The sequence below is a fragment of the Cylas formicarius genome, unplaced genomic scaffold, assembly GCF_029955315.1.
Source record: "Cylas formicarius isolate icCylForm1 unplaced genomic scaffold, icCylForm1.1 PGA_scaffold_10__41_contigs__length_53128322, whole genome shotgun sequence".
Lineage (NCBI taxonomy): Eukaryota > Metazoa > Arthropoda > Insecta > Coleoptera > Brentidae > Cylas > Cylas formicarius.
The window spans coordinates 51272247-51297642 of NW_026844214.1; the positions used below are offsets into that span (position 1 = coordinate 51272247).

The following is a 25396-nucleotide window of genomic DNA, read 5'->3' on the forward strand; positions in this document are numbered from 1 at the left end:
TGAAAATGTCAATTTTTATACACTTCGTGATTCTAACATAACCTGTAATTATGACAAATATATTTTTCTCAAATTTGTGTTGAGAAAAAAAGCGTCACCTTTCGATTATAATTTAAGCTTCTAATGTTTTTATTTGTGGCTGCGTGGAGAGCTTACGCTGTCGTCTACGTGATTATCCGCGACCTGTTTTTTTGAAAACACCCGACGACGATAATTTTCACGTTATTAAACATTTATTTTATTTAGTAACCGTACGTGTCAAATTAATGCTCCTTTTGAACGTCACCGGGCGTCGATTTATAAGATTTTTCGGTAATTTATGCGGCCGTAACATCTGTTATTATTGAGATAAACGCGCCGAAATAAAAAAAATATATAAAAGAGTCCACGAAAAGAATTTATGGAACTATTAAACGCTACCGCGCTAGAGACGCCGGGCCGTTCGGGAGTAGGTGCTGATAATGGCCTCGATATTTCGTCCGAACGTCTACGAAATTGTCGCCCAGCTCGTCCCCTTTCGCGTTGGTATGTTTAATTTAATCGATAAATCGAAAATTTGCAGTAAAAGGTGACATTTCCTGCCGCCCAATAAAATGCGCTTCGCTGCCGACTTAATCTTACCAACTTAATAACACTTTTTTCAAAACTTCTGGATTCCACCTGCGTCGAAATTGCTGACGTTTCGCCAATCATCCTGTTGGCTTCTTCAGAGCTTCACTGAAACTGGCTCGCATTTTACTCTGTTGTTTGAGGGGGGCGCTAACGACGGGCATAAACACCGTCTCGGATGACTGATTCCCATATTGGTAACAGGTAGAGATCTAAGTCTCGGTTAAGATTGTTAGGTTGTTTATAGATTTTTATAGACTCTCGGATTTTTCGTTGGTAGAAGAGCTGATTACATGCAAGAATTTTAGTTTTATCGAATAAAATTTTATGCCCGGTCTCATCAGTATGTTCGGCAACAGCTGATGAGTTTATTCGTCTTAGTCGTAAGGGTCTTTCGTGTTCTTAAACTCCCGACATCTCAAAGGGGATTTTGTCGTTGACGGACCGAATATGTTGAGAGATTTTTGGACAAGTGGCAAATCTGGTTTTGACGTTATACTGATATGTGATCAGCGATGTTTTGAATGTAAGGAAGGACCACAGCGGCAAGTGTAGAATTGCTTTCTTAATATCTTTAATGTGGAAATTATTAGAGAGAAGAGCAGAGGTAAGTTGTTTTTATTCTGGGTTCAATGACTGGGATTGAGATAGTTTTACGACTCTGTAAACAAAAGAGTTCATAACCGATGATTTTTGGGCCGGATGGTGATTTGACCATGCATTAAGGTATCGGTCTGTGTGCGTAGGTTTTCTGTAAATACAATGACTCCATCTGATTTTGTATTGATAACAATATCTAAGAATTGGAGGTTATTATTAGTTTCTAATGGAATGAAAAAAAGTATGTTGTTGTATGTGTGTTGTATAGAGTTTAAATGTAAGAAAATCTACTGGGAATTCTTGACCATGGGGTCAAATAACAAAAATAAGGTGTCTAAAACATTCTTCTCATAACTGTTCCTGACGTACGGTCAAAAATTTGACCGTTATAAGAAAAATACATTTTTGTTTTCTATATAAACGTGACAATTACAAGCAACTACGAGGTGTGTTTAAAAATAAAGGTGATTTTTCTAATTGGGTGGGCTACGTACAATCGTTCTTAGATATATTTTTTGTTATGTTGGCAAACATGTCCCTAATATATATCCACAGTTTCAGCCAGTTTGCACGCTTAATTGTGAGACAGACATCTTCCTGTTCTCAAAACTCAAGAAACCCATGAAAGAACGGAGGTTTGGAACGACAAGGGGGATTACTTTGACGGGGACAACATTAATTTTGATAAATTAATAAATGATTTTTGATAAAACTTAAAAGACACCTTACCCTTTGACCACACCTCGTACGTTACGTTAGGTGACTGATACGAATTAAGGAAAGACGCGGGCACGCTAAAAGAATGAAATATGTCCAAACAGGTCCATACTTTGCTTAGAATTTAATTATTATTCGGGGTTTTGTTAGGAAAGATACTAAACAATATTTATTTATTTATGTATGTATTTATGTTTAAATCTAAAATAAAATTATTTTTATTATCTACTTAAATTACTTAAAATTATTCACATAATATATCAGTATCACTGTCGCTATCATCGCCTGTTCTAATTATTATTTGTTCTATATTATTCGATTGTTCTGCTTTTTCTATATGTTTAACAGAATTTGCCCAACTTTGTGGAGGGATGTTAAAAACTTCGGTTTCTATAAGTTTGAGGACATCGCATTTAACACGGGGAAAAACATTGTTATGTTTTATGGGATTAAAGGTTCAATGGGATTAAATATACAGTGGTAAGGTGTAACTGTATGCCCTAGATTTTTTGCATAATTATCACAGACGTATTCCTTTTGTAGGTTCAAGCTTTGTAGAACCTCAATTAATTACTTTTTGGAATAATTTTCGTGAAAATGTGTCGTTATTATACATGTAGTTATGGATTGTTGCTTTTGTGTCACATAAGGAAGGGGTTTTAGTCAACTGTATACTGTGATAACTTGCATTGTCCATTACAATGGCGCCATACACTTCCATAAGGTAGTTGTGCCACATTTAACACTGGTTTCATCTTTTTCAAGCCTCCTAATTAAGTTATCTAACTGGCAAATTTTACGCCTTATATTTTGATCACTTTCATCTACACTCGAGAAAATGTCAGCATCGCTTCTTTTTTTCCTCGCTGAAATGGGATTATTTACAATTTTCCATACAGTTGATGTTGGAATTTTCATCAATGTGGCCGTTTCTTCTAAAGATGCTTGCTTGCTGGCACCACGTTCAATGAGAGTCAAGTAAACATTGTTTATAACTTCCTTAGTCTAAATAGAATAGTGTTTTCTACATTTGGGCGGAAGCATCTCCTGAGATACACTAGACTCGCACACGCTGTATTACACACGAAATAAGAATGATTACTAATAAACTTAAACTAAGTAGTATACCAAACCAAAGAGTATTAAGCACAGGTAGGTATAACATTATTTTCTATTACGGAAAACAATTTTACCTGAATTTAAATTCGGAAACTTTAGGTAATAATCTTGTTGCATTGTATGTTAATGACCCCCCTTGGAAAATCCCATTCAAAAGCAATTGATCATTTTCTTATATCTATGAACAGACCATAACCAGTCCTTTTTCTTTCTTTCTTTGCGACACGTTTTTGTTCGCCACCTTGTGCGTCCAAGAAACCTTAAGCCGTCGTCTTCACATTCGGAACACCTTTATTTTGTTAACAGTTCATTTCCAACATCAATCGGGAAAGAGTGTATTAATAAATGTCAATTATCATCGGTTGCATAACTAATCAGGCTTATAGCGGCTCTTTAAGGAATATAACTGCGTCGCTTCAATCGATTCGTCGGAGGTCGCGTTTGCAAACATCTCGTCGTGCACAAAACCAATAATAATAATAATCCCAATAACAAAAATAAATGGCCATTATGTGGGATAACAGTCGGTCGTCACGCATTGCCGGTGACCAGTAGCGACGATAGAGGCGGTCGGGCGCCCATTGAGGAAGGATTTATAAACACATTCGGCATAGAAAAGAGTTGTTTGCGTATAAACTCATTCCCGGGATTGAACGAGACATTCCGTCACGTGACGCGTGGCGTACCTGATAACGCGACGGCTGGACGATTGATTCGCACGGCGATGACAAATAACGCCCGACCAATTGATCGGTGGCTTCTTTAATGCCACGCCGGCTTTCAGGTGGGGTTGATAATGCCCGGAAATATACAGGGTATTTTCTAACTGAATAAAATAAATAAGAACTAAAAGTTCAGATTTTCACGAAATTATATATATTCACATGACAATTGCTTCGACAACACCGTGTCTTTATCAAATGTAATATTTGTAAACTACCTGCTACTATATATACCGTGACCATAAAACCTTAATTAATGTTGTTGTGAGAATATAAGTTTAATAATAGAGAGGCTATTTAAATCTAATTGATCGTTAAGCAATACATTTGAATGGCTCATTTTGTTTGCCTCCAATAAATTTAAGTTTCTACTTTTTGTGTCTGTACGTAAAATATCAAAAATGTAGTCAAAAAATGTGTTTTTCTGTGTTTAAGTGTGTAGCATAATTAGAATCTAGACTATTGTTTTTAAACGCTCTTTTATGTTCGTCAATGCGTTTCTTGAAGGATCTACCTGTTTGTCCAATATTAATTTTAAAACAATATCCGTATTTCAACCTGTAGACACTTGATTTTTGAGATTTTGGACATTTCGTTTTATTGTTTTTTAAAAATTTTCCTATTGCAATGTTATTTTTAAACAACATTTTGTAAAATGTATGCCTGTTTTAAATTGTTCGTGTTCTGTATTAGGTTTCGGATAGAGTTTACTGTTGTCCGGATTTGTTTTTTATTTATAATTTTATAGATAATAGACGGATTTTAGCCGTTGTTCAGTGCAATTTGTTTAATAATATTAAGTTCTTTGTTGTAATTTTCTGTTGAGAGTGGCGTATTAAGTTTGTGTATAAAAGAGTGAAATGCAGCCATTTTGTGTGTATAAGGGTAATTTGAGCTGTTATGTAGGACTGTATCCGTGTGTGAAGCTTTATGGTAATTGGAAAAATCTAATTTGTTTTGTGTTTTCGTAATAGTTAAGTCTAAAAAATTTATGTTCAATCTTGATAGTGAATTTTATACGATTATGTAATGAGTTAATGTAATATAAAAAAGAATTCAACTGTCTATCCGTTCCAACAAAGCAAGCAAAGACGTCATCCACGTATCTATACCATCATAGAAAACTTATTTAAATGATCTTTTAGTATGATATTTTCCAAATTATGTGATGATTAAATATGGTGATGTGACAATGCATTAAGGTAGATTTTCTGTAAACACAACGACCCACTGATCGATTTTGATAAGAATATCTAACGATGGGAGTTTATTGTTAGTTTCCAATTCATTGGTGAAACGTATGTTAGGGTGTGTAGAGTTTAAATGTCTAAGAAAATCTACTAGAGATTCCTGACAATGAGGCATAATTTTGGTTTTAGATGAAAGGTGTCGAGAGCTTTTTTCTCAAAGGCTTCCATAAATATATTCGTGATGACTGGTGATAGTGGAGAAGAAATAGTTGTTCCCGACGTGTGTACAAAAATTTGACCATTATAAGAAAAATATGTTCCAGACAAGCATTTTTCAATTAAGGTGAGAAGGTTTGGTTCCAGATTCTCGGACTTTTATATATCTGAAATGATGTCGAGAGCTTCAGGAATAGGAACTTTGGTAAAGAGGGATTCTGCGTCGAAACTAACTAGAATATCTTGTTTATCTAATGTAATGCTTTTTAATTGTTCAATGAAGTGAAAGGAATTAAATACGAAACTGTCAGCTTTCCCTGTAAGGGGTTGGAGAACCAATGGTGCTGGCAATAGGTCGAAGGGGTAATGCTGATTTGTGGATCTTTGGGAGTCCGTAGAAACGAGGAATTTTAGAATCAGGGGAAGCTAACAGATTTTTTCACGGAGTCTGATAGAGAAGAAGCTTTAATAACAGATTTAAGTAGGTATCTTTTTTAAGTTGACGATATGATCCGTCTATAAGTAGGTAGAGAGTAAAATGCGAGTCAGTTTCAGTCAAGCTCTGAAGAAGCCAACAGGATGGTTGGCGAAACGTCGGAAGTTCGACTCCAGAAGTTTTGTAAAAAGTATACCACTCTGTATCTTGTGTAAGTTAAGACGTTTAGGACAAATGTTCAAATAAAATTTTCTTTTCAAAATTGCCCCAAAAATCGTCCCCTTCATTATTTGTAAGAGAGTTTTCGTTTCGATACCTTGCCCAACACGTCAACAATTTACGTAATATAAGAGGGACAACGGAGACCTATACAGATGTGTCCAGATCTAAAACCAGCCCTATTGGGCTTGCATCGTTTTAACCCTTTGCACTCGTGTATATGTCCTGTATTGTTTTTTTTTTAATTTAAAAAATCGCTTTACAAAAACTATGGGATTTTTTAAAGAATATTTTATTATTATGATCATAATCACTACCATTATGTATCGGTGCAAGTGTCACAAATGCACCTAGTTTTCCGCCCGCCGCCTAGTACTTTACGGTTAGAACATACCGCACAGTCTTTTTTCTTTCCACCATTTTGGCGTAAAATATGTAATTTACCATTTAGACGCTCTTCTGTAAACCAGGTAAACCCGGTCTCACTCAATCATCCGATGTCAAGCTTCCTTAGTACGGCAAAATTGGATAAACATATCCGGTGATGGCATCCGCCATTACCTACGTAAATTCGTATGCCCCATTTCGTAGGCTTGTTAAACGACTAATTTTACCCTTAAATCCAACAACAGATTCGTCTCTCTTGATGAAACAAAATGTTCTTTGAATTGCTTTTCCAAATATTCTAAATAGTGACTGACTTTCTGCATTCTTCATGCAAGTGGAGCAACCAACAAATTTGTAAAAATCGTTCTCTTCTAAATATGCTACTAAAAAAAGGTATTTTGGCCTTAGAATGTTGTGACAGATACTTTTGGAAATTAGATAAGATTATCGTACGCTGACCAACCAACCAAGGAGAACCAAATAAACGCGGTAAACTGTAGTATCAACCCCTTCTGTGCTATTTTATGTCTAGCGTAGTTATTTGTTTGTTCCACTATTTTTATTATCAGCTCACCGGTAAAAAAGAGGTTGACAAAATCTATGGGTTTTGTACAAGTAACATTTTATCCCCTGTCTGGTACCTGATCGTGACGTACTGCCATGGAACAAAATTACCAGATTGTGTTATATTCTCGTTTTCTTCACTGCTGTTTGAACTTGATGGTAAAGGTACGGTTCTCTGTCTTTTTGTAACTAAATATCACTCCCATTAATAGAGTCACTAATATTATCATTATCCAATCTATCATTTTCGGGCGCGGCAATATAAAATCCATCGTCGCTACTTTGCAATTCATTTTCAATTTCAAGATGTAAAAATTTCTTTTATATATGATTTTTTTTTTCGAAATATACACCGAAAAAGTACACCGAACTTTACCCAATCGTGTTAGTGATAAAACTGAGGAAAATGGTGCGTATGTGTACTGAAGTCGTTGAAATATATCCATCAACAGATATAAAATAAGCTACCCTTTACTTTTACGTAAACATGTCCGCAATGCAGGTTCAAGAAAGCAATTTAGAAATATCAGAAATGAGTTTAGGGGATGACAGATCGGCCAACCTACTGTAATGATAAGGCATACGGCGACATACGAGTGCAAAGGGTTAAAATAGTTTCGATATCATCGACGTTGATACTAGAACCCGAAAGAAACCAAAACTAACCACAAAGTATCAAAAAGAGGCCGGTAAAATGTTTCAACGCAATCCGACGTCACTTTCATGTAACATACGATTTTCCGGCTCAATATTAAGTCGAAAAAATGCCACTCTAGGGACGGCTTAAAAAAAAACAATATAAAGATCTCCCACGGAACGAACCTCCCGAAATGATTAAATTAATGTGAACACGCTCACAAAACGAAAACTATCTAACGGCGCGATCGGATTTCATGGAAGTAAAAACCGAAAATCAAGATTCCGAGAACAGCGTGGCACACACACACACACACACAAACAAACATAAATTCAAGTTTGTGGCCGGTTAATTTAAACTAAAGATGGAAACGCGGGCTTAATGAAAAGAAAATGGAACGTTTTAATGTTAGATTAAAATCCGAACTAATTTATTCCGAAACCGGACTGGAACTTCCGACTCGATTGTACCGCGATATAGAGTCCGGGTCGTTCTTATAACGACACCAGTAAATCGAAGACTTCGAACGCTCGTAACACGCATTTTCTGACCATTAAGTTAGAGGTCGATTAAAGAAGTATTTGTTTTTAAGACACACATATTACGTGCTATCTCGTTGTTCGTTGCAGATCTACAATAAATCCGCCTTTCGATATGGTTTTCAAACAAATCTCCACAGTTTTACTCTGTATCTTCTTATATATTCTTTGAGGGGGGTGGAGCTAAGTGAGGGCCATAAACACTGTCTCTGTTGACTGATTCCCATATTGGTGAAAGGTAACGACCTGAGTCTCTGATGAGTATCTGTCATGTTCTTTGGGCCTATTTAATATTTTACGTCCGGTCTCTCCAATGTAATCTTTGCCACATATGTATGGAATGAATGCCGCCAACACAAATGGAATTTCGGAATGACGGATCGAAGATGTTGAGAGATTTTTGGACAATTGGTAAATCTGGTTTCGACGTTATATTTCCATAGAACTTTTAATATGTGCTCAGTAATTTTTTGAATGTTAGGAAGGACAAAAATGTGGGATTGCTTTCGAGTTCATTGCTAAGGACGCAGGAGGAATCTAGAAGTTTTGTAAAAAGTATTACAGTAGCCTGTGGAAGTTTCTTTGAAAAATCAACAAGCCTTTATGTAGAGGACTTCAAGCGAAACAGCAGAAAGTTAGAAGACCACCGACTGAAACTGGCAAGATTACTCTATACTCTGTAAATTCTTCGAAAATCTATTTTTGATTTACTTCGATAAAGAATTCATCATACCCGTAAGGAAATAGACGAAATCAATAAGACTCTTCTGTCTCTATATCTTGAAATTGCTCCCATCTTGTCCCCATCCGAGTTTCATGACAAAGCTTTAAATGTTCGCATATCTTCTACCCAGTATCACATTCAGAGCTACCAAACACTGTGATAAATGTATTATCGCACCAACTTTCGGAAACGGAAAAATTAGTTCTTTCATAAGGTTCCAAATTCCTCCTTGCTCCACGTATTATCCCAAAACAAACTTCCACCTCAAACAGCTAAAAAAAACCCCTATATCTCTAAAATCTCAATACTGCAATCCCAACATCGTAATCCTAAAAGCAGATAAAGGAAATTCTACAGTGGTCATCAACACAAATGAATATCAGGAATGATTCAAGATATTCTTAAAAAAGATCCTACGTCATCCACGGAACGCGAACTTAAATCTATCATTAAGGCTTCTTCTCTATCAGACTTCCTGAAAAAATCTGTCACCTCTCATGACTCTAAAATTCCTCGTCTCTCCGGACTCAGAAAAGATTCACAAACCAGGATTACCCCTTCGACCTATTGTCTCACATATTCTCTACCTTCCTTATTAAAACCCTTTACAGGGAAAACTGATAGTTTCGTATTTAATTCCTTTCACTTCATTGAAAAATTAAAAAGCATTACATTAGATACACAAGATATTCTGGTTAGTTTCGATGAAGAATCCATCTTTACTAAAATTCCTATTCCTGAAACTCTCACCATCATTTCAGATATATTAAAACTCGAGAATCTGGAATAAAAATCATCGATAGCCTGTGGAAGTTTCTTTGAAAAATGACTGTAATACTATTTCAAAACTTCTAAATTCATCCTGCATCCGTGAATTACTGACGTTTCGCCAATTATCCTGTGGGCTTCTTTAGAACTTAACTGAAACTGGTTCGCATTCAATTCAGTGACACCAGTGAAACCATCAAACTCTTCTCAACTACCAAACACTGTGGTAAGAGTATCATCACTTGCTGAGACGAAAAAATCAGTTCTTGCCACGCATGCGGCGAGTTGCTCTAAAATTTAATCCTGACATCTAAAAGCAGATAAAGTAAATCCTACTTAAAAAAATGACTTAAAATTTCTCGTCTCTACAGACTGCCTAAGGTTCACAAACCTTCGACCTAATGTCAGCACCATTGGTTCTCCAACATTCTCGAGATTCATACGATAGCTTCGACGTAGAATCTCTCTTTTACTAAAGTCCCCATTCCTGAAACTCTCAACATCATTTCAGGTACATTAAAATCCGAGAATCTGGAACCAAACTCCATCTAAGCAAGTCTAATTGGAATTTCCCTGTAAGTAGTTGGAATTCTTCGGGAACTCAACAATTCCTCCGTGGTTGATAAAAGCTAATAATCAGCACTTTGTCCTGGATCGAAAGGATTGCATACAATCAATTCTACAAAAAAAAAATCCGAAAATCCATATGGGAATCAGTCATGGGAGACAATGTTTATGCAGACAGAAGATATGTAAATAGCGTAATATTTTTCAAAGAAACTTCCACAGGCTACTGTAGTACTTTTTACAAAGCTTCTGGATTTCTCCTGCGTCGGTTTTTGCTGAGTCGAACTTGCCGACGTTTCGCCAATCATCCTGTTGGCTTCTTCAGAGCTTGACTGAAATTATCTCTTCCGTCCGATGTTATAGTCACTCCTAAGTACTTATACTGGTTTGTATGTTTAATAGTTCCCACATAAGTGTGTAAATTTACCTCCATGTTTATTTACAGGCCCCATTTCTTCTACAAGCTTTCTAAACATATACTTTATATCGTCCTCATCTTCTGCTAATATTACTTTATCATCTGCAAATAATAGATTGTAGATGAACCCACCGTTCATCATTACATCCATTTTTCTTTGTCTCACTGAGGGTCACAATGCCGATTTTGTAATTTTCCCACTCTAAAAATTGCATTATAATTTGTACGGATTTCTTGAGCCCAACATCCAAAACTCAATAACCTTTATTATCATGTGTTCCATTCTGATTCCTATGCTTTTCGTTGAGATTTTTAACAGTAAAGGGTTGTTAACTAACGCTCCTCCTTACTCCGGGCTTGGGACCGGCAACCGCATCTTCCAGCTACTCAATCTACCTTCCGATGCTGCAGGAAAAAGGTGGATTGAGTAGCATTATAATATTGAAAATATATTTCTAAGCTAAATTTCGTCAAATTTGGAAAGAATTCAAAATATGTTTATAAATTTAGATCACTTCGATCATCTATTATCATCAGTACAGAGACGAACCAACTCTCGGTTCGTCTAAATATACCTCGTCAATCCTCGATACCGAAAAATGTTTAATATTCCTCCAATCTCTGCCGCTCGTTTGGATAAACAAACAAAATATTTTTTCTATCAGAGAGATTTTAACAAATTGAAAAAATGATAAAAAAAAAATAAAAAAAAAATAGATAGCTACAAAAAAAATTCGAAAGATTAAGTTGGGTTTAAAAATTATAAAAAGGAAAATGTTTTTTGAAAAACATATGGCGAAACCGCTCAAAAATGTATACGAGCTAAGAAAAACAGTCGCTTTTTCCTTAAAATGGTAAACGCGTGGTTAATATTAGAAAACATTCACTCCTATCGTTCTCAAACTTAACATTTTTGCCCTGTAACTCAAAAATTGCGTTTTTTTATTAAAATCTACGAGGGATTGAACATTTCAATAATTCCGTAGAAAACGGGAAAAAATATAATTTTGACACCCTGTATATAAATAATAATATACGGTGTACCGCTGTCTTCATCGTATCTCGAGAAACATTGGCATCCGCTTCAATGCAAAAATCAGTGACGTCTGAATATGTATTTTATTACAATCGAAAAACAACCGAAAATTTTGTTAGATGGCGCCACTGCGGTCTCTCCGCATTCCCACAAAACAAAGAGCTGCTCTTTAACGTTGTTTACGCTTTTTTTTTAACGACATCGCAACAACCGTCCTTAATATCCCCGCGTAGAATTGATAGGCATTCTCTCTTTTATCTTCTTTTTCGATATACGCATTCCCGGGTAGTAGACGAGCTTCTCCGAGCATAAACTTTAATCCTTCACTCGCAAACCGTACAGAATTTTAAACTTATATTAATTAAACGCAACTGCACCCGGATAAATCTTATAGTTTTTGCGCGACTCGTCGTTGCATTATATCTTAAAGGCACCCTACGAGCCCTTACGTAGAGGTCGACAAAATGATCACATTCTAATCGAACACGATAACGATGTTAACGCGACGGAGTTCAGTTGTTCGCAGAGAAAAAAAAATACGTATATCCTCAATATTTTCAATTTGATTTAAGTTTAAGTATTTTTTGACTAATTAAATTAAGAATTTCAATATGCTTGAAAAATGGATATGATGTTCTCAAGATATAAAGAGTACAGGGGAAAAAAGATGAGGGTCCATTTTTTGCCCAAATAACTTATTTCGCATAATATATCGGCTATTACAATACCACCTACAAGAAATGGCTAGAAAGATGAGAGTACAAGGATAAACAGAATTAAAAATGTATAGTAGTGGGCAAAAAAGATGAAGGTATGGTCTGTTCATAGATATAAGAAAGTGGACAATTGATTTTGAATGGGATTATCCAAGGGTGGTCATTAACATACAATGCAACAAGATTATTACCTAAAGTTTCGGAATTTAAATTCAGGTAAAATTATGGTCCGTAATATAAAATAATTTTATACATACCTGTGTTTAATATTCTTTGGTTCGGTATACTACTTAGTTTAAGTTTATTAGTAATCATTCTTATTTCGTGTGTAATACAGCGTGTGTTGAATCGTGTGCGAATTATGCAAAATATCTGCGAGTCTAGTGTATCTCAGGAGATGCTCCCGCCCAAATGTAGAAAACACTATTCTATTGAGATTAAGGAAGTTACAAACAATGTTTATTTGACTCTCATTGAACGTGGTGCCAGCAAGCAACCATCTTTAGAAGAAACGGCCACATCGATGAAAATTCCAACATCAACTGTGTGGAAAATTGTGAATAAGCCCAAAAAAAAGAAGCGATGCTGACATTTTCTCGAGTGTAGATGAAAGTGATCAAGATATAATACGGCGTAAAATTTACCAGTTATACGAGGAACAAAGCGTGCCTACATTCGATATCTTAATTAGGAGGCTTGAAATCTTGTAGAATTCGAAAATGGTGACAATGTCTAGCAAAAAATAGGATTTACAGAGAACAACAAAGGCCAATTATTTACTTGGATGAAACCTGGTTCGACACTTATGATACCCCGGAAAAAGGTTGGGTTGACTCAATTGATAAGTGTAAAACAAACGCGCCATCAAAAAGAGGTAAAAGAATGACTATTTTGCATGCTGGCTCTAGAGATGGTTGGATTCCAAATGTCTGCGAAAAATATTAAAGATTCTTGTCTGGATTACCATGAAGACACCACAGCTGATTTATTTGAAAGTTGGTTTAAAAACAAACTAGTTCCAAACATTCCTCCTAATAGCATCATTGTAATGGACAATGCAAGTTAACACAGTAGACAGTTGACTAAAACCCCTTCCTCATGTGACACAAAAGCAACAATCCAAAACTACATGTATAATAACGACATTTATTTTCACGAAGATTATAGCAAAAAGCAATTAATTTAGGTTCTACAAAGCTTGAACCTACAAAAGGAATACGTCTGTGATAATTATGCAAAAAATCTAGGGTAAACGGTTTTAAGGCCTTACCACTGTATATTTAGAGAGTGTGAGGGAGGGGTAGAGAGGGAGGGAGAGAGAGAGTTTTGCTGAGAGTTTATGGAATGATGGTTGTGATAGAATCACCTAAGCTCTTTCATTGGTTCCTCTTACCTTGATAATTCAATCAAGGAGTACTTTTGGTTTGTTAGTGTAAAGTCAGCTTTAAAGTTACTGAATTCACAATAGTGGCAGCATTATTTTTGAACATAAGAAACAAGAAACGATGCAATTCAGTTGTCAACTAAAGACTACACCTGGACCGATGCGTCTGTGCAATAATCGCGACGGCAGTACAAAAAAAATGTATTATATATGTACCGTGTAATTTCTCGGTTGTTTTTAAGTTCAGCGGGGCAATAATTAAAGTTTCAGTAACCATTAATTCCGAACGACGGGAGTGAAGGTGAACAGCTCTTTGATTCCCGAGATATTTCGCCACGCGTATACGCTTAAAGTTCTGTAAACCCATATTGTAAATAAAACGTAAAAGCGTCGATCGTCCATTTATTCTCCGTTAACCGTGCAAATATTTGCAACAACTTAAATGCTCGAAGTAAAAGTTCGTATTTCGCTGCTATTTTCCGATGTTAAAACAGAATTACAAGTATACAATTTTTGAGTGCAATTAAAGTACACTCAAGAAATAGGCCAACAAAAAAAAAAAAACAAAAAACAACACAATTTGTAAGGGCTATTTGACAATATTTCGTTTATAGGCTAACGTTGAAGTTATTCTCTAGATAATGTCGAATTTTTGGGAAAGTGTTGTGAGCAACAATAAAAACTAACAATAAATTAAACCAAGCTAGGAAGTGATGACCGTTTCAGTTAGACGTTAGTCTTGGCTCAGGTGTGTATGTATATGTTCGATAAACAGCCCCCTAACGTGCTGTATCCCATCCGCTGCAGATCATTAGAATAGGTTACTTAATTTGGTACCAACTGAACAAAAACATATTTACTGATGTACATGCACTGCACGGGGAAATCGAAAAAAAACGACATTTGTTGTCAAAGTCATTAAAAACAACTGCTTAAACAGAGAGAGATATAATATTGGATACTTCACATTCAGAAACGAATATGCCTTAGTTAACTGGCGAATTTTGGACAGTTATTAAGATAGTCAGTCGATCATTGACTTTAAAAGTGAGGTTGAGTTGTGGTGGTGCCGCTTTGATTTAAAAAAAAAGTAATTGCGATTTCCTGAAATCCACGTAGTTGAAGATGAGATGTCTAATGATGACTTGGATTTATTGGATGTACTTCACGATGAGTCTCCCAGAGCACAATGGGAAAGATTACTTTGAGGAAGTACAACATGAAGATATTTTATAGGCTAGTATGAAAAGAAAAAAAAACCTCTATCTTACAGAAAATTTCTGACAAAAATTTGGATTTCATTCGCCTTCTAACTAATAAAGGCATGGGATGACGAAAGTACTGTAGTAAACAAAATAATGCATAAATTTGCTTTTTATTTTTTAATAAAAATTGTTACCTTTTTTGGCAAAAAAGTGACACCGCGGATACTAACCTATAAAATGGCGGTAAAAAATGAGTTTTTTGACATTTTTCATGAGTAGGTTTCAAATGTACGCATATCTTTCTTAGATCTGGTAGTTTCAGTAAGTAGTTGCTAGTAAGTTTTATTCGGTAGTTCATATCACAGCAGCACAGTTATTTTTTGTTGCGAATGTCTACAGTTTGAATCTAAAGCCCCTTGCAAAAGAGCGTCATTTTGCAAAAAAGTGAATATGCAAATATTTTCATAACAATAAAAATATTATCGTCACTATGCTATGATTCTGTTTATTGTAATTAAAAGAAATTAGCGTTTATCTTGTAATTCCTAGTAACTTTATAATTAAATAAAATAGAATGATAGAACATTTTACAATATAGAAACTAAATTTCATACTACGCTACAATACTACTACTACTACTACTACTACTACAATATTTTGGGTAATTTTCTCTGTAACATGGGTCTAGTGATATTTCCATAATTTGATTGTAGGGATGCTAACATATGGTTTTTCTAGATCTATCGATTAATCGATTATCCAAAAAAAAGACTTCCGATTTTTTCTGAGCTAAATTCTCGAACCAGCGACTCTCACCAAAATGATAACGCCTACATAAATCACGAGATAAAAAAAGCACCGCCCAGTCCGTGCGACACACACGTGTTTCTTCTGGCTAGAAACAACAAACAAGTTTAAACTTGTTTGTCGATTTGTTGGTTTTTTTCGCGAGGTTTCTCACACTCTCACGCGGACACATGTCACGCGGATGGAACTTTTCACGATAACGTTGTCCGTAAAATTAAGTACATCAGAGGTAGAGTCTAGGTTAGCTTCGAGGAGATCCCCAAACAGCTGGACCTAAAGACACTGAAGTAAAAGAATGTTTAGTAGTAGCGTGCCCCCCTTTACGAAAAGAAAAATGTAATGCATATACAAATGAAATTTCCATTATACATTTTGATTATGTTCGATATTAATGTACAAAATGGATTGCCAATATGCTTACCTAGAGGTAGAATAGGGTCCCTTCAAAAAATTTGTAGGAGAAACCACCTCTCAATTTTTTCTGGTCTAATTTGTTCAATCAATGCATGGGCAGAATTTTTCAATTCCGGTTCATCCAATCCAGCCTGCTGTCTACTTCAATATCAAAATCCAGAAACGCGAAAGCTCTTCTGTCATTTTAATTTCTAATTTAGGCAATTTAAATCATAACAGGCTACTGTAATACTAATTATTGTAATTGTATTGTAATACTAATTATAATCCTATTGGTTTCTTCAGAGCTTAACTAAAACTTGCTTGCATTTTACTCTGTTCCTGCCTATATATTGTTTGAAGGGGGCGGAGAATTTTAGTTTTATCGAAAAACTGCTAATGAGTTTATGTTGAGAGATTTTTGGGCAAGTGGCAAATCTGCTTTTGACGTTATATTTCTTTAGAACTCTTGACATGTCATCAGTAATGTGTTGAAAGTTTGTGGCGAAGCCATGGAACAGTCAATATCTCTATTGTGGTAACTATTAGAGAGAAGAGCAGAAGTAAGATTTTTTAATTCTGGATTCAATGACTCGAACTGAGATAGTTTTAAGGCTCTTTAAAGAAGAGTGTTGATAACAGATGCTTTTTCGACTGTGTGTGTAGGTTTTCTATAAACAGAATCACACAATGTTAGGTGTGATTTTCTATTGATAAGAGTACCTAAGAATGGGAGATTGTCATTAGTTTTTAATTCAATGGTAAAACAGGTAAAACATAGGGGGTATAGAGTTTAAATAGGAGATAATTTGTGTTGTATTTAATGGCACAAGGGATCTGTATTTGTATTTCTATACTATCAGATTTAAGCACCTCTCCATTATTCTTTACTTGAACCAAACATTGCTATTAAAGCTGACTGGAATATTAGCAATTCCCCAAACCATAATATTTTAGCTACTAACCAACCCCATCAAATGTATTTGATCTAAACAAAGGGTTATTGTTCTCATCTTTATTAATAAAGTATTGTTGTTCATCGAAATCCATATCGAGAATTAGTGATAACTGAGTTTTAACCAAGTTAATCAGTCTGTTATATTTAATTAATTTATGGAAAAGGACATAAAACAGAATCAAAAATATTTCTTTTCACACAATACTTAGAGCACAAAGTTGATTCACAGGTATTCAGGGATCACTAAATTTACGTGAGTGAGTTGTAATATTCTGGGTTCTCATACAATTTGAGTCTATTGTTTGAATATTTTTTGGGGAGGACATAAAACCGAATCAAGAATATTTCTTTTCACACGATACTTAGAACACAAAATTCATCGTCGGAAAATGAAACGTACAGGTATTCGGAGATCACTAATTTTCCGCGAATGTATGTCATACCATTTGAGTCTATTGTGTTTTTAAACAATTTTTTTGGAAAACTTATCTAGGTAACGTCACAGATATTCAGGGATCACTAAGTTTACGAGAATGAGTTTAAATATTCTGTGTTCTTATACATTTGAGTCTATTGTGTCTGAATATTTTGTTGGGAAAAGGACATAAAACCGAATCAAAAATACTTCTTTTAACACAATACTTGGAGTACAAAGTTCATAGTCAGAAAACGACGCTCGAGAAAAAACTTATCTAAGGAACGCCATGCCACAGGTATTCAGTCTAGTAATAACGAGAACTCCTTTTGGTGATTTTATCTGCTTCTTAGCACTTACCTCTCCAATTTGGCCTCTACTTTCTCATTTAATAACCGCAGAGGCATTCCGAGAGTACTTACAAGACTCTGCGGCTTAAGCTTCGTAGACTTTTGCGATATCTGGATTTAATAAGATTTTTCAATTTTATATCGTTGTAGATTTACATAACAACAGTTTTATTAAGAAACACTGCAATTAAAACATTGCCGGTGCCCACGGAAGCATTGAAAGAATGCGAGCTTTAACACCGGCCACTATCTCCGATTTGTAACGGTATATAAAGGAAGAACGAAAATTAATTTGTTCATTTGTTTGCTCGGTTCGTTAGAATATATTCACGAGCACTTCTCGAATGAGGATATAATAAATATCAGACGCTTGAACGGGCATCGCATGTTTACAAGCAGACCAAACGTACGATTTTTTATTGGCTTCCTCGTAGCGAACGGCAGAGTTTTCTAGGCTTGTAAAACGGTACGGTACCCCGTAAAGTCCATTAAAAATAACGCAGTTAATGAATAATTTACAATAATCATGCTATCGCCCGGGTTCACAGCACATTTGCGTTAATTAAGATCCAGCAGACGTCGAAAATTAAAAATATTAACGTCTGCTCTCTAAATTAGGCAGCAGAGGTCAGAAACAAATGGAGAACGCGCATAGATAATTAGGAAACTCTTGAAATATAATTGAAAAATATCGAGTTTGATAAACGTCTCACTTTAATCACGAGCTTGATTTAGTACGAGCGGCACGAGTTTTTCATAACCATCGGAGCCACTCCCAAACCCGTGACTAAAGTGGCGACAAAAGTGACACAGAATTACGTAGTACAAAATCATAATTTCTTGGTAACTTGAAAAAAACTGAACTTGAAGAAGTTAATAGAAAAAAAATCTCAGTTCTTCTCTAAGTATATCTAACAATGGACACGTTTCGCCTGGAATGGCATCATCAGACCTCTAAAAACGCCAAGTACAGACTTAAAATCTTATTATCAATATAGAAATAAAGATTTGAGGTTACTAATTGACATGTTTAAAGGTCTGATGATGTCATTTTAGGCGTGAACTGCTTCATTATAATTAAACCCATATATATATGTATACCTATACCACAAGCCTATATGAATAAATATAAATGAAACAAAAAAAAAGAGTAATACAATTATTTTACTCACAGATACACACATTAATACGTACCAAATTTAAAAACATAAAATCTAAAACACAAAAATTTAATAAGATTGTTTGCAATTATAAATACATTTATAATATCATTAATAATTCAACATCATTGATACAATCAGGTAATAGTAACTTTAATATGTATGCAAAAAATCTACAGAGGTTATAAGACAGTATTTTAGTTTTGGAATTGGTGTGTTTCTAATGTAAAGAAATCTAATTTGTTCTTCTTTTTTGTACAATATTTTCATGTTAAATTTCTTTGCATTTATATTAAACTGATCTCTAATTTCTGCAAATCATACTCATTCTCAGCTTCCAGTGCAGTATCGTCGGCGTAACACAACACTTTTATTACTCATTTTAGAGCCTTTTATTGTTTTTACTTCTCTAATTATTTCGTCTAATATACTGTTAAATAATAAAGGGCTTAGTGGGTCTTCTTGACTGTAGTTACATCTGTGGACTCAGTTAGCTCTGAATTTACTGTTGTTTCAATTTTATTTCTTTTGTATTTTATTTGTATTGTATTATTTGCATTGTATATTTATTTGTATTTTGTATTCTCGATTAGTTTTATTATATCAAATGGGATATTTCTGTTATAAAGTATATGTATCACGTCATGTAGCTGCACTCTATCAAATGCTTTTTCTAAGGCTAAGTATAAGAACACTGCCCTATTGTACTCAACTGATTTTTCTAAAATTTGTCTAAATACAAATTTTGCGTCATTACAAGATTCTGAAACTTCTGAAACCTTGTTGTTCTTCAGAGAGTTTTACGAAGTTATTTTGTTGGTAATAATTTTTGTCGTCAGTACTTAAATCACTTGATCTTTTAATGATTTAAATCAACCTCGTATTTTTAAAAACCTTTTTTTAATTAGACAAATACAAAAAGCACAACAGCAAGCATAAATTAAAACACAACAGTTACAATTGTCCTATAATACAAAAAGTAATAAATATTGCTTCATCCCTTATTTAGGAATACAAGTTAAAGAAAGCAGATAGTTTAACTATGTTATTGTCATAGTTCTATTGAAAGTTTGCAGTTTAATTGAAAATCATTTTGTTGACGATGTTTTGTCTGGATTTAAGATGAAGATTATACTTAAATTTTATTTAAAATGTGAAACAAACATTTTTCGATCTATACAACTCTAGTAGTTAAATTTGTGACTATTTTTAAGTTTTCACCATTTCTTTCAGCCAATAAATATAAATGAAACAAAAAAAAAGAGTAATACAATTATTTTACTCACAGATACACACATTAATACGTACCAAATTTAAAAACATAAAATCTAAAACACAAAAATTTAATAAGATTGTTTGCAATTATAAATACATTTATAATATCATTAATAATTCAACATCATTGATACAATCAGGTAATAGTAACTTTAATATGTATGCAAAAAATCTACAGAGGTTATAAGACAGTATTTTAGTTTTGGAATTGGTGTGTTTCTAATGTAAAGAAATCTAATTTGTTCTTCTTTTTTGTACAATATTTTCATGTTAAATTTCTTTGCATTTATATTAAACTGATCTCTAATTTCTGCAAATCATACTCATTCTCAGCTTCCAGTGCAGTATCGTCGGCGTAACACAACACTTTTATTACTCATTTTAGAGCCTTTTATTGTTTTTACTTCTCTAATTATTTCGTCTAATATACTGTTAAATAATAAAGGGCTTAGTGGGTCTTCTTGACTGTAGTTACATCTGTGGACTCAGTTAGCTCTGAATTTACTGTTGTTTCAATTTTATTTCTTTTGTATTTTATTTGTATTGTATTATTTGCATTGTATATTTATTTGTATTTTGTATTCTCGATTAGTTTTATTATATCAAATGGGATATTTCTGTTATAAAGTATATGTATCACGTCATGTAGCTGCACTCTATCAAATGCTTTTTCTAAGGCTAAGTATAAGAACACTGCCCTATTGTACTCAACTGATTTTTCTAAAATTTGTCTAAATACAAATTTTGCGTCATTACAAGATTCTGAAACTTCTGAAACCTTGTTGTTCTTCAGAGAGTTTTACGAAGTTATTTTGTTGGTAATAATTTTTGTCGTCAGTACTTAAATCACTTGATCTTTTAATGATTTAAATCAACCTCGTATTTTTAAAAACCTTTTTTTAATTAGACAAATACAAAAAGCACAACAGCAAGCATAAATTAAAACACAACTCTATAAATATATACAAATATACATACATATACATATATATATATATATATATATATATATATATATATATATATATATATATATATATATATATATATATATATATATATATATATATATATATATATATATTTTCGGAAATCATACATTCCTGAACCTTCGATAGTAAAACTTATTAACAAACCTGAACCACGTTGACAATCCTGAACCTGTATATTGGATCAGGATTGTTTTCTTGTCATATTTCACGTAAACTTTGATATTTTTAGATATAATACAAACTAGAATTAGAGGCGCCATCGGGTCGCAAAAGTGGGTAACTTTTGTTTCAGTGGAACCTTATAGAAATCTATTTTTATGGTGGTTCAGGATCGTATGGTATATCTAGTATCTTAGTTCAACTAGTTGGCCGTTTTTGGCGCTGCAGACAATTTCAAAATTATACACGTTTCTATGTGTATATCTTACCATTAGTCCAATCCTGATCCACACTACATGGCAACACTGTTAGTTATTTTTTTGAGGCAGTGAGATGGCAAACTAAGTTTTATAGAGTTGGAATTTTGTATACGGTGGTTCAGGTTTGTCATCGTTCTTGCGTCGGTCGTCGGTTTGACAATGAATAATAGCGGCCATTGCAAATTAATGGTTGATTTGTGTTTAGCGAAAGGTAAGTTATTGTCTCTTTCTCATTTTTCTCTTTCTACACAAAAAGTATTTTTTCGAGGATCCACGTTAAAACAATAAAATTTTTAGAAAAGAAAACGACAGAAGTTAGTGATAATTGTTCGAATATTTCCGAAAATTATTTGTCACCACCTCCATCAGAAATAAATAAATTAAATAAAGATTCGCCTTTAAATGTGAAATCTCATTCTTCAAATTCATATATTTGTTTTGGCTTTTGGGTGTAAAGCCTAAATGTATATATTCAAAACTTTCTTCTCAAAATGATCAGTCAAGTATAGAAGAGGATCACGAAAACGAAAAAAAAAGAAACCGAAAACATAACGGTGATGTCAGATCTACAGATGATCAAACTAAAGGATTACCAGATGAACGGGAGTCCTGTGTGAATAGTGCTGATATTGAAAATGACGACGATTCTGTAGAAGATCCTGATTATATTCCAGATGACTACCCAGCTAAAAAAAAAGGGTACGCTATTCGCTTAATTCTTTTTGAATTTGATTAAGCTTTAAAATTGCAGTTTTTCAATTTAAAAAAGCTACCAAGAAACCTCTTAGCCACTGATTGTCAACCACGGATACTTGGAGAATTGCAAGATGAAAGCAGAAGCGATAATGTAGCTCAACAAATTTCAGATCTTGCTCTAGAAAATGAGGTAACCTACTATTTGTACGTAATGCAGGTGAAAAATAATTTCGCTACTAAAATGTGTGTTAATTAAATAATTTCGTCGGAAAAGAAAAAATTTCAGTTACAATTGTCCTATAATACAAAAAGTAATAAATATTGCTTCATCCCTTATTTAGGAATACAAGTTAAAGAAAGCAGATAGTTTAACTATGTTATTGTCATAGTTCTATTGAAAGGTTGCAGTTTAATTGAAAATCATTTTGTTGACGATGTTTTGTCTGGATTTAAGATGAAGATTATACTTAAATTTTATTTAAAATGTGAAACAAACATTTTTCGATCTATACAACTCTAGTAGTTAAATTTGTGACTATTTTTAAGTTTTCACCATTTCTTTCAGCCAATGGTGGAAAAAGTATTAAGAAAGAACTACAAAGATCGCAGAGATTTTTGCCTCTATTGCGAAAAAGATGTATCGCATTTTGGTAGACATGTTTCTAAATGGCACTCCGACGAGATTGATGTAGTCAAACTACTTTGTCATCATGTTAATTCAAAGGAGAGGCGACTGGCTTTATCAAACTTAAAAAAAAAGGAAATTTTATTAAAAATAGGGCAGATACTGAAGTAACACCTGTCAAGAGATTAAAAATTACTGAAAAATTTTCAACCTCAGACGAGTATCTTTCCTGCAAATATTGTTTAGGTTACTATAAAAAAAAAGTTTATATAGGCACACCAAAATATGTACATCTAATTATGATAAAGAAAACAAAACAAGACAAACTTCCCAAAGCGATGGACAAACTGCTTTACTTTTACAAGATTTTAAACAAGACGATTTATTGAAAACGAAAATTTTCTGTAGAATGCGCGCAGACGCTAAAAAAGATACTTTAATTTGTCAATATGCATTTTCCTATATAAAGGGCCGCCAAAGTAAAGGTAATATTGACTTGGTAAGACAAAATATGCGAAGACTTGCAAAACTTTTGCGGTGTGCTAGAAAAGAGAAGATATTCTCCGACCAAAGCACTAATAATATCTGGAGTTAATAAAATTGCAAAATATAATACGCAAACAGAAAATTATGAATCTCCAACTTTGGCTATTAATTTTGGAACACTTATAAAAAAATGTTGTAACCTCGCATATATTAATCTCGTTCAAATGGAAAACACAAGCGATCAACGAAAAGATCTTAAAATATTAAAGAACCTAATAGAATCTCAATGGTGTAATGAAGTTTCCGCGCAAGCATGTACTAATTTAAATGAAAGTAAGTGGAACAAAGAAGAATTATTGCCTCTTACTAGCGACCTAAAGAGGTTTAATATTTTTTTGCAAAATGCTGCAGAGCAATCATTTAACAGTTTGAAATCAAATGAACACGATTTCAAAGCCTATAATTCATTAAAAGAAATATTGCATACCCAAATTATTCTTCTTAACAGAAGGCGACCAGCTGAGGTCGCTCAGCTAAAAGCCCAAACTTTTAAATCAATTAATTTAGAAAGTGATTCCAATATCGAATTTGAAAAATGTTTAACAGAATCCGAAAAGATTTTATTAAAAACCTACAGTCGTTTAGTTATAAGAGGAAAGCGTGGAAGAGGGGTACCCATATTATTATCACCAATACTGAAAACGCATTTCGAATGTAATTTGCAAACTAGAGATAACTTTGCAATTCAAAGTGATTTTGTGTTTCACACAACTGGTCGAGGGTTTGTTGATGGAACTAAAATTATTCACAAATATGCCAAGAAATGCCAACTGGAGAAAGCTGCCAATATAACAGCAACAAAACTTCGAAAGCATTTAGTTACCATCACTCAACTTCTTCAGTTTTCAAATAACGATATGGAGCAATTAAGCAAATTCGTGGGTCACACATTACAAACTCATTCAAACTTTTACCGTATGTCCGATAAAGTGTATCAAACAGCTAAAATTTCAAAACTTTTACTTTTAATGATGGAAGGCGGATCCGACAAATACAAATCTAAAACACTAGATGAAATTGATATTGATTTATCCCCTGTTTTTGATAATGAAGAAATGGAAACAATCTATGCAAGTAACAATAATCTGAACATTGACTGCGAGATGCCATCCACTTTAAATAATTCTGAAATACTATCAAAAGCGATAAAACCAAAAAAGCCAATCCCCATTAACGAACGACAATCATGGACAAACTTACAAAAAACAAAAATTTCGGAATATTTTTCTGATCATATTAAAAAAAGAAAAGCTCCGAATCGGCAGGAAGTTACTGAATTCTCTAATCAATATCCTGAATTATTTAAAGACAGAAAATGGACAAGCATAAAAGCTGTAGTTTATAATATGTACAGTGGAAAACTTAAATATTAAGAAGTTGAGATGTAAAATTTTATTTTTTACTCTCTATTTCTAGAATGTTTTATATATTTGATTCATTACTTTGTATTCTTGTGCTGATTTGGTTTTTAGTTTAGTACTAAGCCAACCTAGTTTTTAAAATACATATTTTTTGCTTTTTAACTTCACAATAAAAGTGTATCATGTAACTTCTAAATTATGTTTCACAAATAGGCTGTTATTTTGTCTTTCTCAAGAGTTACACTTTATTATTACTTGATTTGTATGAATAACTTTACTTCAGTTTTGTTTTTAACAATAAATTAATAACGGTACCCTGGCAGTGCATTTTTCGAAAATTTAATCACGGAACAATAACATGAACCGGTTCTATAGGATTTAAGCAAAGAATTCTCTAAAATACTCACTTATTCACCGCTATAAACGCCACTTTTGCTATCTACAGCTGCAGGCCAATTCCGACATTTTAGATATATTGGTCCCGGGTTTGATCATAAGATGATTTCGGAGATAATAGCCTTGGTTAGTCTTTTGTCGGTCGTCAGTTTTGACGGTCCCTAAGTAAATGTACTCGTATTGTATGCAACAAGTTCCATAAATTTCTTTATCTACAACCATTTAATAAT

The 25396-nt window shown here is 33.7% G+C and overlaps 1 protein-coding gene across 1 annotated transcript in view; it reads right to left on the bottom strand.

Moving 5' to 3' along the window:
- The window catches only part of LOC132704539 (protein jagged-1-like), a 382568-nt gene that overhangs the window by 297434 nt on the left and 59738 nt on the right, over positions 1 to 25396 (bottom strand). The gene's annotated exons all lie outside the window — the stretch shown is intronic.